The sequence below is a fragment of the Ornithodoros turicata genome, unplaced genomic scaffold (assembly GCF_037126465.1).
Source record: "Ornithodoros turicata isolate Travis unplaced genomic scaffold, ASM3712646v1 Chromosome104, whole genome shotgun sequence".
NCBI classification, from domain to species: Eukaryota; Metazoa; Arthropoda; class Arachnida; order Ixodida; family Argasidae; genus Ornithodoros; species Ornithodoros turicata.
Window position 1 is genome coordinate 1,576 of NW_026999293.1, and position 17,420 is coordinate 18,995.

At 45.4% G+C, this 17,420-nt stretch overlaps 1 non-coding gene across 1 annotated transcript; it reads right to left on the reverse strand.

The window, feature by feature from the left end:
• Positions 1-15,619: 15,619 nt before the first annotated feature.
• On the reverse strand, positions 15,620-15,692 carry Trnaa-ggc (transfer RNA alanine (anticodon GGC)). The gene has a single exon. It is a non-coding gene; the product is annotated as a tRNA-Ala (tRNA).
• Positions 15,693-17,420: the final 1,728 nt, after the last annotated feature.

Consider the following 17,420-nt stretch of genomic DNA (forward strand, 5'->3'; position numbering starts at 1 on the left):
TTTTTCAAAAGCAGCAATTTAGAACCATATCCTACAAGGCCAGTTGCATCGCGATGGGCGCACTGTTTGCAGCATTGACCAGATGGAACATTTCGTGCAGCAGCATTATCTTTGGTAGAAAAAGATTGACTATTTACTAGACACATATAAGGAAGCATATCATCGCTTATTTACACGCGGATATTTAAAATTACATGCGCGAGAGTTACAGGCTACACAGCGGGTGTTTTTTTCTGACGAGCGCCAATATATTTAGGCTCTGAAATGAAACGATGTTCTCGTCTCAGCTTAGTCAAGATACTGTCCATGCTCACCTTCCACGTCCGTCACGACATCTTGAGATGTTCATCCTCGTCCGACATTAAACACCTCTCCAAAATTTGCATGAATTTACTGAACGCGTCGTTGGCTTCAGATACTTTCCACCTTTGAAGAAGCACAAACGCTTTCTACGATGGCTCGCGAACTAGAAGATACACAAGAATTCTTGGCATTTGAAGTGCTATTTGTCGCAGCAGCGAGAACAAAGCGTTCTTTCGTCGGTTGTTGCCGTCCTAGATTTTAGGATGTGTTGATCATATGCGCGTCATCCAATGCCGAAGAGAGTTCCTCCTCTATCGGTACATCCCGACCTTGTAGGAAGGCGAAGATGTGAACGTCAGGACCATACAGCGGGCACTCTATCGTATACTCAAGGAGTACGGATTTGGTCCCAGTAACTATGAAAGTAAACAAATAAAATAAAACAAATTACGTGCTGAGTGGAAGGATGTGGCCAGAGGGCATTGGATCCAGGGGCAAACAAATCATATAATACTGGGTGAGAAGTTAGTTGTAGAGCGTACATGACTACAAATGACTGACTATTCATTCCATTCTTCAGACGTCGACGAAGAGAAAGCACATAGGGTAATGATGGAATTGAAAAAGGTCTTTTCCTGGGATGAAAAAAGGGGCAATCTCCATGTTTGCGAGAGTGAAACCGGGACTAGTGTACCCAAAAAGGGAAAACACACACTTAGGATGCTTACGATGCTTTTCGTTTAGGCCCGTTTGTCGGCTGGTTTTAGGCTTCTAATCAACTCACGACCGATGTTACACATGCTGGCCTAGTTCACACGTTCTTGGGCACCCCCTAGCGGGGTGGTCAGTATGTTTAACATCTTTTGACACTAGCTTTCTCCTTTTTCTGATGAAGAGCGTCCGCTCGAAACACAAGCATCCTAAGTATGGTCTCTTCCCACTTTTTTCCCCTTTTGGGTACACTACTCCTGGTTCTTACTCTTGTGTTTTGTGTACCCGGCAGTACCTTTTATTCTTCTGACTTCATGTTTGTAATCCCATTAGGCACTTCTTCGTTTACGAATTCGTCATTTATTTCATGCGACGTAAGACGGAGAAAAAAAACGTTCCGGTTTCATCAAGGCCTTGAAACTACTGCACCTAATTTTTGCTGAACCTGGCTAGCGTCGGTAAGTCACAATAGCGCGGTTGGCTTGTGCAAGGTATATTAAACCTCAGAGAGGACTCGAAGACATGAAACATTGCTGAGAATTGCGTTATTTGAGGAAAAGGCGGCTCTCGTCGTTCTCAGAACCTTGGACACATCAACTCTTTTGCCATCTGGTGAGGAGAAGGTTTAACCGAAGACGCGTCAAGACACCAGCAAGGTACACGACGTCTGGCAAATTTACCTTGCCGACCTTTCAAACTACAAACACTTCAATGCTGGCTACTGTTACGTGTTAACAGATTCCACGCCTCGATTTGTGCGCGCCCTCCCTCTAAAGACCAAATGTACAAAAATGAGAAGGGTTTCTTGAGAATGAAGTAGCTTTTTGAGAGGTAATGTTCCTAGCATGTCTTCTGCGACAGAGGAGGGGAATTCAACAAGACCGCCAAGGAGTACAGGTTGGGACAAAAGTTTACGGAACACGCGAAGCGGAGTACTTTTCTTCGATGCGGCACCCATTGTCTATCTGGAAGATCGATGGCCAGAGCAAGGAAGTGGACAGATGTTTTTCAATCTGGATAACGAAATCCTGACAAGCCGTGGCAGGTATTGAGGTTTTTGAAAAAGAAAAATGAAAGAAAGCTGAAAAAGAAGAACGTGAATGGCCAAAGTTTTTCGTTGGCTTACTGGTTCTGTTATGACAAAGAGCACGACAGTTGGGTTCCGAGCAGCGAAGTGGTCAAGATTGGGAAATGATATGCACTCAAGCCGGACATCTACATTCACCTCTTCACTAACGCCTGCCGTTTTCCTCGAATAAATTCAACGTATTCACTGTGGCTTTCAAAGCAGCTTCATTGCAGCTTTCGGAACACGATAATGTCGATTTGATGGACCTCAGTAATTTTTTTAAGTATTGCGTACGAAAAGCAAGATAAAAAATGTAGGGTTCTTTAGAGAAACCAGTCCAAACGAGAACAAGAAACGGGTGAGAAGCCTTACAAGTGCAACGTGTGCATTGCTGCGTTCAGCCAAAGCTGGAGCCTGCTGCTTCACAAGAGGACACACACGGGTGAGAAGCCCTACAAGTGCGATCCCTGTTCTGCAAAGTTGTAAACAAAAGTAAACCAAAAGCATAAGTCAAACTCAGCCCAAGTCTTCGTAGAGTGGTTATCCAAGTTTGAACAGTACCCAATTATATTCATAGAAACAGTTTCTATCAAAAATTTTCTCATACATTTTCCGAACCAAGTGTCTCTGAACTCCTTCGATTTTCGCTGATAGTTTACCGTTTATACCGTTTAAGGAGTTCCATGCAACACAAGCGAACTCTAGTTTAGACCTACCTAGTTTAGTATAGTCTAGTTTAGAACTGAGCATCTATAGAGTGTTAACAGACATTCCTTGTTTTTAAAAACATTTGGCAACACAGAAGATAATCCCAAGGGAGCGCTTTGCTGATGCTACAATACTTGCAACATGCGGTGTCATCCTCAACGCAGAATCCCATAACACTTCGAGATCACGCACTGCGCATACCCTCTCAATGCTGTCCCTACCTACTGATTAGTCGTGCTTCGCAGCGCCTTTCTTTCGCATTAGGGTAATCATTTTCGTTTTGCTTGTGTTCGGTCGCAACCCATTTTTAGTGCACCAATATTCAATAACATTAGTGTCGTGTTGTAATAATAGCGCGTCGCTGGCCTGCTCGATCTTCCTGTAAACTTTCAGGTCATCCGCATATTGTAAACACTCTGAATATTTCACATTACGCGATATGTCATTGACGAACAGGTTGAACAATAAAAGTCCTAAATTTGACCCCTGCAGGACGCCAGAAACACAGTGATAAGGTACAGAGATGGCATTAACAACGTGTACAACATCAGTGCGTAAACAAATAAACAAGGCTGTAAGGCTTCTCAACCGTGTCTGACATCTTGTGTCGCAGCAGGTGCAAACTATGGTTCAACTTTGCAGAACAGAGATCGCACTTGTAGGGCTTCTCCCCGTGTGTGCCCTCTTGTGATGCAGCAGGCTCCAGCTTTGGCTGAACGCAGCAGGGCACACGTTGCACTTGTAAAATTGTTAAACATGCAAGGGTGAAATGAACATACATTTGATGGCCGGAATGCAAAATGTATTGTAGTCAGTCAAGATCTTCAATGCGTCTTTCGAAAGTTTCAAACTAATGATGCAGTATCAACAGAAATTGAGCAACCTCTGTCACTACCTGAAGATGCGGAGTAATGCACACCAAACTCTGGGGAAGCAGATGGAGAGGGTTGCGGTACACCTTGGAAAAAGAGAAACAAAACACATCAGTGCACGCTGGCTTTGTCTCTTCTGTATATTTTTCCTCCATGTTCCTTCCGTCAACTGAACTAAGAAAACACAGCACAGATTTCCCCGTACTGCTTATGCAGTTCACCTGCGATCTTGACTACGCCAATTCATCGGGAAAACTCACGAGTGTCACTTCGGCAGTGAGCACGTAATTTGAGGAAATGTGCCGATGACAAATATTGCGGCTCAATACGTATTTTCACATTTTTACACAGCAGAAAATTGACCTTCACCGTAATCACTTGTCTCTTCAAAAGGAAGTGACACTGCACCGCGGCCTTGCTCCTGCGCATCAATAAAAGAAGTGGAGCAAACAATATGTGAACCAGTTACATGATCAGGAAAGTTAGGGACTTACGTTATCGCAGCTCGAAGAAGTTGATGGTGCGTTGATACCAACGGGGAGATCACTGAAAACTGAAGGTACGGCGTCAGATCTCAAGGTGTGGCTCCATCTTTTTCCTGGACGAGATATGCCGAGCTCCCGCTGAAGTCTGTCAGACTCTTCGAAGCAATCCGCGGTAAAGTGTTCGGAACAGAGGGTACTAGATTTGTAGAACTGCCATCCCGGGCGATGAACCTTCGCGATCCATAGTTGTCTTAGACGCTCGCAGTTTGGAAAACCGAAAAACGATACTCCTGTTGTGTTCTCTCTGTTGTTCTTGCAGTGAATAAAACAACACCTGTGTCCTCCCATTGCCACCAATGCGTTCAGCGACGTCGAAGTAGCAAAAAGGTGGCACGTTGAAATACTGAAAGTACGAAATGCCACTGGCGACTGCTAGACAGGCGACAGCTAGACGGGCGACAGACGTCCGAGACACCGGAACTGGACACCGGTGACGTCAGCAGTGATCAGAGTGCGGCTTTCAATCGGGGGTAGTGTCCAAAGTTCAAAATTCAATAAAAAAATTTCCGGAGCCGAATCCAAAGGAAAGCTTTCGCATGATGGCTCCTGGGAACATATAAGAAATCGTGTAACAACGCCCACAAACTTTGCATGATAGCCTCCAGACAGTCCCTTTAAGGGATGTTTGTTATACACGTTCGTCGTACACGTATGACGGGATGCTCCTGTATAATGTATAAACAGTGTGACTCTGGCCTAACGCGGATGAAGTTTGGCATCCGAGACTTCCTTTCCATAATCACATGGCGGTAGCCGGTGTCTATGAAATTGAGTTCCGGATGGTCGAATGTCTCGCAGACAATGTCCCTTGCTGTATTGTCATCAAGCAGGGGAGTTACCTATGGAGGTAGGCTTCTTTACACAAACAGGAACACTAGTATCGCACAATGCTGAAAGGCAGGATAACAACTCTCCTAAGGGAAATTGCTGTGTGTACGGGCCATACCCTGCGAACAATCCATGATATACGGCAGAGTCGCGACGGAGGACAGTACAAGTCTAGCAAACTGGCTAGAACAGAATGTGCCACTCATCCTGATCATAGCTGAAGACTGATTGATTGATGGATTGATTTTATTTAATGTGCCCACAAACAGCCGTGGCCTTTAGTGTGGCGCACGAAACACAATACATACTCTATATACAACAGGGAACTACACATGCATAATGCTGGCTCATTAATGATTCCGGGGTAACTAAATTAAGAGAAAATTATACTATCGAAACGTCGCACGATCAGAACCATAATCATTATACACTTTCAGTAACCGAGACAAAGGAGAAGCAACGTCTGAATGACTAATGTAGAACAAATTTCGTGCCCTTGTCCTTGTTGTACACAGAAAATATAACGGATGATAACAACATGAGACAGTCGATTTCACCGTTAACTACTTTTTCCAAAAATCGCAAATCAATACATCGTCTTCGACGCAACAATAACGGAAGTCCTATATAATCAAGAATGCGCTCATAGTCATAGTATAACCTCCTACCAATATATCTGTCATAAACAGTAGTAACCAGCTTACGTTGTACATGTTCAATTTGGTCTGACTGCGTTTTAGTCAAACGGTTCCAAACAATACTGCAATGTTCGAGTCTGCTCCTGACATGGCTCATATACAGTACTAACAAGCACCGAGGGCCAGTGAAGCCACGAGTAAATTGCGTTCTAACACCTGACAGCATTGTTCACAATGGTGTCGACATGTGGGCCGAAGGAAAGGGCGCTGTCCACTATGACGCCAAGGTCACGAACAGAGGGCACATGCTCGATATCAATGTTTTCAACAACATAAGAAAAATGCGTGGGCTTTCTCTTTTTGCTTATCGTCAACACCTTTCCGTTTGAGTAGCTCACAGTCGTCCACTGTGGAAATAACCCGATACAGTTTAAAATCGTCAGCATACTGTAGCACCTGCGAGTGTTGAACGACCAAGGACAAATCATTCACAAATATTAAGAAGAATAAAGCACCGAGATTAGAGCCCTGCGGAACCCCCCCAGAAAGAGACTTCTATTCCGACGACAAACAATTGCCGAAGCGAACAAAATTAGTGCGATTCGTTAAATAATCATTTATCCATTTGCAATAGCCATCTATAACTCCAGTGCGAGATAATTTCTGAAGGAGACGCACATGAGACACGTGGTCAAAGGCTTTTGACATATCGCAGTACAAAACGTCGACCTGACCACCATTGACAACTGCAAGTGAGCAATAATTTAAAAAAGAACAAAGACTTGTGTCCACAGATCTTCCACGCACTAACCCATGCTGCGTTTCCACTATTCTTCTAAAGTACGCATAAAATCGTTCGTGCATGACAATCTCAAAAGCTTTTGAAAAGTTACATAATAATGAAATAGGCCGGTGATTGTCGACAACAGTAGGGTCACCACTTTTAAGCACTGGTACAATGACGGACTGCTTCCAGACAGCAGGAAACACAACTGTTCTAAGTGACAGATTAAATATATGCAACAGAACTGGACCAAGGATATCGGCACAACCCTTCACAAGAAAGCTAGGTATGCCATCAATACCACAAGTAATCTTAGATTTCAATTTTTTTAGCGCCACTAGTACCTCGTCAATAACAATATCGCTGCGTGACATGCTATCAGATACGACGATATCACAATTTCCAGAGCAGGCTCCAGATCTTTCTTTGATGAAGGAAGCGGCAAAGTGATCAGCAAAGAGATTGCAAACAGAAACCGGGTCGGTACACAAGGTACTGCCACACTTTAGAGCGTTGACATCTTTGTGGGTTCATGTGTGGGCCTTACCAAAGGACCAAAAACGCTTAGGTTCCCTATTCAAGGAGCCTTCAACCAATCTAACATGTACATTCTTGTCACGAGCGTATAACCTTTTCACAAATGCGCGACACACGCTTTAATTCCGATACAAGAAAACATCTGGCCCTAAGCAGGCGGTAAAAATGTAACTTTTTACGTAGATAAAACTTTAAGTCTTTGGGGAACCACGCAGGGTACCCAGTCGATCGGCGATTTTCACTTGTCGGTATGAATCTCGACAATGCGTCTTGCACGGTTAATGTCAACATATTGGCCGCATTGTCAACAGTTGTTGCGTTGAGCACTTGGGACCAATCGTGGACACCAAGATGTCGGTAGAAGGCAAGATAGTTACCGCTCTTGTAATTGTAGCGCTTACCAGGCACATTTTGGTGATTCCACACAGGGAGATGAAAAAACACAGACAGGGGAGGATGGTACACGTGGACAGGAACAAGGGGCTCATTCGCCACTTCGACACTAGTAGGCACATTGCACAGCAGCAAGTCAAACGTATTACCGGCGGTATTTGTAGCATAATTTATCTGTTCCAGTTCGAAGAAACACATGAATTCTGTTAATCTTGTATATCATTATGTATATTATAAGATGCGAGTGGAGCAGACCCAGCGACGGGAGCGCTCGACTGTGCCGACCACTTCCTATTCCCTGATGATCAGCGCCCGTAGTCCAGTACGAACTGCCTGAACCAAACCGACGCTCCCACAGTCGGGGCCACCGAAGGCTAACTGGCACCGGCGTATCCAAATTTTGAAATTTATTTCCGCAATCAGACATGCCATATGTTTACGATCCTTTGCTGCAACCGGCAACGGTACCATGAACCTTAAGTTGGCCCATTCGGCTCTTGGAAGATCAAAAACAACCACCACTCTGCTCCACAGCAGCAGCGGTATCCGGCACTGAAGGAAGCAGTGCTCTGCTCTGGTGACTCCGAGATGCCACAAGACGGGCAGTGATCCGTGCGACAAATCGGTGTAAACGTTCACGGAGCGGCAGGACACCATGAGCCAGCTTCCACTGGAGACTCGCCCGACGAGCGTCCAACAAAGCCAGCCGTGATACGTCGCCAGCCGCTTCCGGAAGGACCACGCACGGCACCAGGCAGGGAGGGAACCAGCGGCACCTCCATGACTGCGGCGTACAAATCTCTGGCTTCCCAAAGCGTCAGCGTTATAAGTGTGTATTGTCATCAAGTAAGTATCAGCGTTATATATATGTGTATTGTCATCAAGCAGGAGAGCTACGTATGGAGGTAGTCCCCTTTGGACAGACACTAACCTTACGTTACAGTCCTACAAGCTAGGTAACAACACTCTCTAGGAGTGTGCTTTTCGTACTGACCATACCAAGCGAACAATCCAAACACGGGAGAGCCGCTGCGGAGTGCAGTACGGTCCTAGCGAGCTGGCTAGAACATGATATGCCACTCACCCTCAACGTGGCAGAAAAGACGAGCAGACGTCAGGCAGCGGCGAGAGCACTCCGCAAGACCATACAGTGCTTGCTCACGGACAATGTGGCTACGAAGCCCGGCCCTGACAGCCTGAAATATAGCTGCGTCTCCCGAAGTCTAGGCCACCGAAAGCCAGCTGGCAACGGCGGATCCAAATTTGAAAGTTGATCTCGGTAATTAATAAAGCCAACAGTTGACGTTGAACGCGCGGAACAGGCAACGGTTCCAGGAACTGTACGGTGGTCCAGGCGACAGACGAAATATCTGGGTTACTCTGCTTTACAGCAAAAGAGGAACACGACAACGCCTGAAACAGTGCTCTGCGGTTACACACATCCCGCAAGATGGGCAACCGTCAGAGCGAGAGATGTGAAAACGGTGTAGTCGCTCACGAAGAGGAACGGTGTAGTCGCTGAAAAACTGGGCCCAGATGGTTATCGATCGATAAGCATCTGGGTCCATTTTTTGAGATTTGTCTTTGAACTCGAGGACAACAACACCAATGTGCATGCTAGGGCATAGCAACCCCTGAGCAAAGCAGATGTTAAAAACCCGAGTCATGCAAGAGTGTATCACACTCAATGTAGAAGCACTTGTTGAACTCAACTGAGAGGTCGTCAATGCCGGGGCACTTTTCTGCTCGTCACTGAGGAGACAGGCGCAAATGCTTCATTTTGGATGAGCGGCCCTCAGCTTGCATGTTCGATTTGTTACGCCGGCAGTAGACACTCTCGGCTGACAACAAGCTCGTCGTGAGATGACCCCTGAAAAAGGGCCGCGCAAGGGCCGGCAAAGGCCATAAAGAGCATCGTGCAGACAGTCGCTCACCAAGGCCTTTCGAGACATTAAAAGAACCGGAAACAGGTATAAAAGGCTCGCATTTCTCTGCGTTATATTATTGCAACTTCGACAGTAAAAACTGCTTGCAATAAACCTCGTCTGTCTATCAACGTCATCATGACGTTGGTAGACAGACCGAAACAGATCGGAAGGGGAGTGCTGGGTTCTATGAATTGGCAGTTGTTCGGTGCCTCCTGTTGAAAGAAAAGTAGGAGAGAAGGTCGCGTCCCTTTCAGAGATCATCGTAATCCCCTCAAGACCGTGGCTTTCGGGCGCGACCTCGTTCGCTACTAGCTTTGAACGTGGTTCAACTCTACCAAATTCGTGACGCTGTCGAAGATTATGACGTCATTTGTTTACAAACAGGTAGAGGTCTATTACTAGCGCTCAAAACCAAAAGGTGATTGCATGCGGTTGAAATATTCGCTGCACTCTTTCGCATTTTAGCTGCACCCTTCGCTCTAACTTCACGTCATTTTGATGTGGCACTTTTTTCACCAATTACAATCAAGGGTTCCGCGTATGATTTTATTCCACTTGGGGAAATGGACTAGATGAATAGGAGTCTTCTTCTATTCAATATGAAAACAGTTACAGTCTCATACTCAGAAACAAAGGCATTCAATTTAGGTATCATTCGCGTACTAAGTATTCCGCGCAGTAGCACGCCGCGAGCGCGAATGGATATCCGGCACTACAGTTCCGGAATCTTATGTAGGAACGCCATGGGCTGTCTTCTTCATCTTCGAATGGTCCTGACGAGTGCGCTGCCGTACTTTGGTTTGAGTCACGCGGCGTCGTGTCACCAGCTCGCCTGGTGCGGTGGTTAGCCTGCTGGCCATGTCACACAGGAGGAACCCGGGTTCGAACCGCGTCCAACGACAGCAGCCCATCTGCTGACGTTTGCTCCAGGTGAAAATGCTGGAGATATCATGACGCTGAATTACGGAACCACGAAGCGCAGACTCAAGTTCCATACAAACAAACTAAGCACTCCGCCTTACAGCCATAGAAATCATAAGGAGAGAGGCTAGAAGAAAAGCTGGGAGAGAGAGTGATGGGGGAGAGCAAAGGAGTTGTACGGGGGCGATACCCTCTCCCAATGTCCAAGTCCGGGAGGCGCCATAACCGACATTCTGGATTCGGCCGGATTTGCCGCAGCCTTTCGAATGTGAAGACCCGGTGCGTTCGGCGCAATGATATCCAATCCAATGCAAGTCGCTTTCGCTGTGTTCCGCCTGCCATGCCGTGTGCGAAGCAGGGAACGAGTATCTTACGGTTTAAACCCTGCGCTTCGACACGAAGGAGCGGCGCAGAGAACTCATAGGAGCCACCGTTCGTAACACGCTAGGCCTACCGTATCGATCACGGCGGCCCACATGTTGACATACTCTTCTCCGCTGGCTTGGATTCTAGTTATTGTGAGAGCCCTATGGTTACAGCTGATAATGAAGCGTGTTTATTGACTGGTAATTTGAAACGTCATGTTCGGAGCTCTGCCCGCCGATTGGACGGCAAAGGGCTACGTAGCCATGCGACGTATGCGTGATGGTGAGAGGCTCGCTGGTTACTCATCGTTGAAAGCAGTTATATGGGTCACTGCGAGCTGGCATAAGCCGAACGAAATGAATATTTGGGTATTATGACCAGCGTTCTTTCACGGGGCCCCATGAGTTGTGAAATGTTCGGCGGCCTGGTTATGGTCCCTTTAAGAAATGGAGATGAATTCAGAGTTTTTCCGTTCTTCCGAGGAGATAAAGGTCGTATTGCCAACTGTAGGATGGGACAAGCGAAAGCTTGCCCACATCACACTTCAAAAATACTACTGCCCTCGCCCTTAAAACGGAGAGCAGGACCGACTAATGCTAAGCAGGCCGTCCCACGAAACCGCCAATGCCAAATAACCCGTTTCAGAAATTCGAAATGTTACTGCGAATATCGATATAAGAACTGAGTTACAGAGCGACCACGCCTCCATATAATCACTGGCTGTTATCCAAATTTGCCGGTGTGACACAAGTTTTGAGAAGGAAAGTGTTCGCCACTCCTGCCGCTTAGCGGCACCGCAGCGATGACGACGACGACGATTCAGTTTTAAAATGACTCTCGAGAACGTACCTGGCGCGCCGTCAATGGGATTCTCCTAGCCCCGAGCGTGACCGCCCGGGTGCAACCATCCGTTGGTCATGGACAGTTTTAGTGGACGAATTTCTGCCCACTAACTACAGCGGAGCTGCTCCATTTGTTGTCAACCCTGTGTAGTCACGTGGGATAACAAACGGGGAAACGAACCGATGGAGGGAACAACGTCCCGATGTACGAACCTTCGGAATACGTGCAGAATTCAGTAGTGCTACCGGAATCGCAAGGTAAACGTTGTCATATCAAACGTGAATCATATTTTATCTATGAGATTACATGCGACACCGCCATCCCTTTGCCTTCGACTAACACACATGAAGTTGTTTACCGCCTATGACGTGTTGAAGGTGCGTTTGTTTGCTTTGCGAGCGAAATCAATAAATCGTTATTCATCGTAACAAATGTAGGCACGTATTTCCGAAGACAACAATAATCCAAAGACGAATACGCACGGTAAACCACTGATCTCTGTGTATAAAGGCTGGATCGCGCATAGGAGAGGAGCTCGTGGGAGAGAGGTGCGGCAACCGGCCGCCATGTTGGAGGGCCCACTGGCGCCGGGTCTCCCATAGGAAACAATGGGGAGCGATTTGATTTGGAGTATTTATTGCGCTTTAAACGATCCTCATTGCTGATTAGCACGCATCTTTCTTAGGAATCAGTGTGCTGATGCATTCCAAACGTGCTTCAGCCGTGTTCCTCTAGTTTTTAATGGTAATTGCCTTCTTTTTCTTCTCCGCTGCCTGTATTCCGAATTCGGGGGTCGTAACTGCCGTGCACAGGGCACATACGCGTGATGGTGAATTTGGTGAATGTCAACCTATAAAATTAATTATTTTTACTCAGAAAGGTTTCACGCTGTTTGTTATTGTAAAAGGTACTCCCGATTTTATATTTTGTGTTTGTTTTCGTTTGTTGTTCGGTATTCGTGTGGTGTGGCTCGTTATTTTATTCACCACATCACCACCAGCAATGAGGTGGAGTATGGACCCTGGCGATGAAACTCCCCATTCCTCATCTTAAAATAACGTTATTGTCACGAGTGCTTTGCAGAAGTTCAGCTGTCAGCGTATTTCATTGCAGAAATTCGAAGCGCTGTGCACGAAGAGCATGCACATGCATGACATATCACACACGCTGTAGGAGCGACTGCACATACGAGGTTAACACAGCAGTTTATTTACTTCCATCGTACCTCACAGATTAAAAGAACAGTGGAACAAATTGGCATATTGGCGTAGGTTCTGCATCCGGTTCTTCGGCACAGCTGAGCAGAGGTGGGTATCCTCACGAGGGCAAATGAGGGTGAGGGTGCCCACACCCTCACATCACCCTCACCCCACGCACATTGAGGTGAGATGAGGAAATATTTTTAAAAGGAAATTGAGGGGAAGTGAGAAAAAATTCTCAAAAGAGAGATTGAGGTGAGGTGAGGAAAATGTTTCGAGAGGGAGGTTGAGGTGAGGTGAGGTGAGGAAAATTTTCGGGAAAGAGGTTGAGGTGAGGTGAGGTGGAAGATTTTTTGACAAAGACTTTGAGGTGGGGTGAATGAGGAAAAATTTCCGAAATTGAGATTGAGGTGAGGTGAGGTGAGGTGACAAAAAATTTTTGAGAGGGAGGTTCAGGAAATGTGGAACGGCTATTTTCAATTGCGCGATCTCTTAAAAGGGCACCGAGAGCCAGCTTTTTCTAGACGTGTGTTTCTAGTTGTGCGTTTCTAGATGATAGACGTGTCAGATCAGATACACGTACAAGTGAACATAGCTTATGTGTGCTTTATATGTATTTAGCTCAGATTTCAACACAATCAAACTAGTCAGTTGAGTCACATACATGATGTGAAACACATGAACAACTCAGTATAGTTCCGTGTGCTTTGAGTGTTTAGATTTCAACAAAGCCAGACTAGTCAGTCTGTAAGCAGATGTCTTTCACGTATTATTTGGAACGATAGTACATGACAACCAATGGTCTTATCAGAGACTGATGTAAGAAATGGTGGCAACAACACGCGCTTTAAATGCAATAAGCGCAAATAGTGGCATATATTCCGTATTGCCACAAGTTGAAATATTGAGCTTTTTGTACGGCAATGAAGTTAGGTGAAAAGGCACAAGAGGTCTGTGTCTACATAAAGTAATTTAATTAGTAAGTCAACACATAAGTCACTAGTAATCCGTACAGCACGTCTACCTGATTGCTTCAAAACGAGGGTCATGAAGAAAAGGTCCCCGAATTCCGGCTACAAATGAATACGTCCGCTATTTAAATAATATTGATCGATACTATAAAGTCATAGCCGACAAAAATGCAAAATGTACAAGTAATTCGAAGTATAGCTGCATAGCATCCCGAAAACGACTTCCGCAGCTCCATTATCATTCTCGCTTGAGATATACTCGATAAAAGCCGTTCCTGCCTTGTCAGTATGAAAAACAACTCAAAATTGCTCGGTTTGTGCAACTTCTCTACCCATGTACCCTACGTCCAATTTTTACTGATCGTACATGTAGAGGATACTTGTTGCAAGAAGGACGAACCAAGCAAGGCAATGAATCTTAGCTGTGGGTACTTGTAACTTGTTATCAGGAATCAACCAACGAAGCAGTAAAAAGCCAACTGCAACGTATACACCTACCCACTCCTAATACTCTTTTGATTCCGTGTTAGCACCACGAAGCAACTGTGGCTATGAGCGACACCACTCCTAATTGAAAGAGCAATTGTGAAGTGCAAACGTGCACGCGAAATGCACGCGACAAATGGACGCGATACGAATAAACAGATTTTTCTTCAAAATAAAGAGCTTACCTGCGAAAAATTATCCCTCTTTCTCTGTCCGCGTGAAGTGTACTCAAAGCTGCAACAAACTGGCATAACATGCCCTTTAATTTAAAGGAAATTTTTAAAAAATACGGGCAGCACCGCTTGAACTAAATGCAGACGACAGGATGCGATGGGCCCACCAATATGGCGGCCGGTGACCACGCTGTGGGCCACCCTATGCGCGATCCAGCCTATACTATAGAGATCCCCCCAGTGCGGTAAACCGACATCTCCATGCTGCTCTGCGCGCCAACGGGAACCGGAAATGGCGAAAACGAAACCACTCACCATTCCATGCTCTGGTCTGTCCAGTTTCGCGATAATAATGTGACGACAGCACAGAAGCGAGTGATGTAGTGGGAAAATATTCACTGCCTATTTGTTTAACGAAGACATGTGAGATACCCACATAGTGCGCTGAATTTAAAGAGCGAGTGATGAATTTAGGAAAAGGAACACGTCAAGTTTAGCGGAATGAAGAAGCCAACGGAAGGCAACACCTTCCATGACCAACGGATGGCAGCTCCCTTGTGGCCACGCTTTTTTTTTTTTTTTTTTTGAGCTAGTCCGAGACTCCTGTTTAAAACCGAAATAAATGTCGGTGATGGTGATATCACATTGTAAAGGCGTATTATCAGTCAACCGCTGAACTATTGATACTGCAAAGCTTTTAATTATGTAAACGACCAGTTCAACTCCGCTTCCCAGTAAAGTGGCGTAAAAGTCTATATGCAAGAAAAGAGTGATGATATCACGATAAAATCAACAGTTGAGACGTTATCCGATGTCCTTAAGGAAGTGACACGCTGATACGAGGATGGCCCAGTGTGTCATGAGAAGCGAAAATGTGTGATGCTCAGCTCAAGCGTACATAATCTGACTTTCTTCAGTTTGGAACTATATCTGTGAGTATTCTGGAGTAACGTGATCGACGTAGCAGACTGCACGTCCCAGGCAACACACACTGCGCATAGAATGGAACTCCAACGTTAAGTATATGGTTATGGAATGTGGAATGCAAAACTTTGACTTCAGATTAACGTAGGTCACACATAGAATTTCAACGCGTGGCCCGCACTGCGTAGATATACCGCACTTTCCTCGGTGACCGACCAACGACAAAGAGGGGAACGTTAGCGCTACTACGATTCTCTGTAGAAAAATTACGCGACAAGGAATGTGCACTGCATAACGTTTTCCCAGAATGTTTTACATCCAGGTTCCGCCTGGGAAATGAACTCATGAAAACAAACTTTGATTTCTTATGGGTGAATCAACAGCATTTTTCAATGAAAGGTGAAAGTCACTGAAAAGGTTAGCTAGCTGTAGGACTCGAACCCACATCTTCTGGATTGCCGGTCCAGGGCTCTACCAATTGAGCTAAGCTAACACGCCTTCTCAGCGACTTCCAGGGTGCGTCATCTGAAGCGACAAACCAGCCACTCTCTCTCACTCATCCTCCTTTCACTCTTACATTTTCGCTCACTCATACACACATTCATACGACGGGATCGACGCAAGCGGCAACTGTTGAACATGAAAGAACTGATGTTCTCAGGCTGGAACAACATAGAAAGCTTTGTATGTATTTGTGCCTTCTATGTTGTTCCAGCCTCAGAACATCAGTTCTTTCATGATCAGCATTTTTCAGTTCATCGTTCGAATTCAAGAACCCACAAATGATTGCCGCTCACCTAGAATCAGCAGACCTAAATGTAAAGACAAATAGCGCAAGACGTTCTCTTTTCTTTTAATGTTTCCCAGGACGCGAGAGGCGATAGTGTGCTCTTTCACCGTCATAGTTTTAAAAGATATGTTTGCATTTAGCTGAGACATCCTGTACATGTCTATTCAGGCTATTAGTGCATATTTCGAATATGGTTAGTGCGTAGTTGCATGCACATTTCAATTTTATTTCCTTTGGGACGGGAGTGAGTAAAAAACCAGAAGGCCTAACAACAACAACAATAACAACTTTATTTTCAGAAAGAGAGTGAGGAGGTTCATTGCCAGAGGCGATACTCTACCCTATTGCTGGTGGGGATGTGGGGAATAAAAAAATGAGCCCCTTCACAATAACCATTGAAGTGCGATGGTGTCCAGGAATGTCCAGGAATGTCCAGGAATGTCAAAAGAGCTTTGAGCGCTGATCGTTGCTGGGCTGGATTGGGCCAGGGACCGAGCAATTTCGATAGGGAGAAGGGGTGAGAGTCCAGCTGACTAACAGACACGGAGTGTGCGGAGAGGGAAGGTTGGTAGTGGGGGCAATGAAGAAGAATGTGCTCCAGATCCTCTAGAGCACCACAGTGGCAGCAGGTGGGAGAGTCAACTTGTCTCAAGCGGTAACGCCACTGAGCTGTGAAGGCCACATCGAGTCTCATTCGGTGGATTAATGCAGCATCTTGACGAAGACTCTGCTCCGAAGAATACATCATACGACAGCATTATAGAGAAATTACATAGAAGAAGCGCATAAAAAATAGAAATTCATTTAATCCCCGGATATAAACAAATCGAAAAATTCCGGTTTCGAAAACAAGGAAGTTTCTACTGACGCATCTATAAACTGAGTAAACAAAGACGCCGACATGTACTGTATTGACTGTTTCTGGTAATTAGTTCTACATATTGGTACATCAAATTGCACAGCTCTATGTTGATAGGAATAGGAACGTTTCCGAAGATTACACAAATCCAAGAATTCGACACGATTATTACGAACCTTTAAGAATACGTTAATGTCAATTTGTAACTTTAAAAAAACTGAAATTGGCATAATGTTATAGCACCTAAACAGCTCTCGGGAATGCTCAAGAGAACGCGGGCCAGCCATAATTTTTTCGAGGCCCTTGTTTGCAGGACAGATAGTACATTTATGTTCCTGGCGGTGGTAGTACCCCACACCATAAAACAATAACTACATCTAGAAACAAAGTGAGAATTATACATTCCCAACTTGACATTTTTTGGCTGTAGATAACGACGTCTACATAGCATTCCAGTCGTCATTCTCATCTTGACGGACAGCGAAGCCATTGGTTAGATTGCAGGGGTGGGCAATAATAGTAATACTTTGTATTATAATACTATTACTGTAATACTTTTGAGTATTTGTATT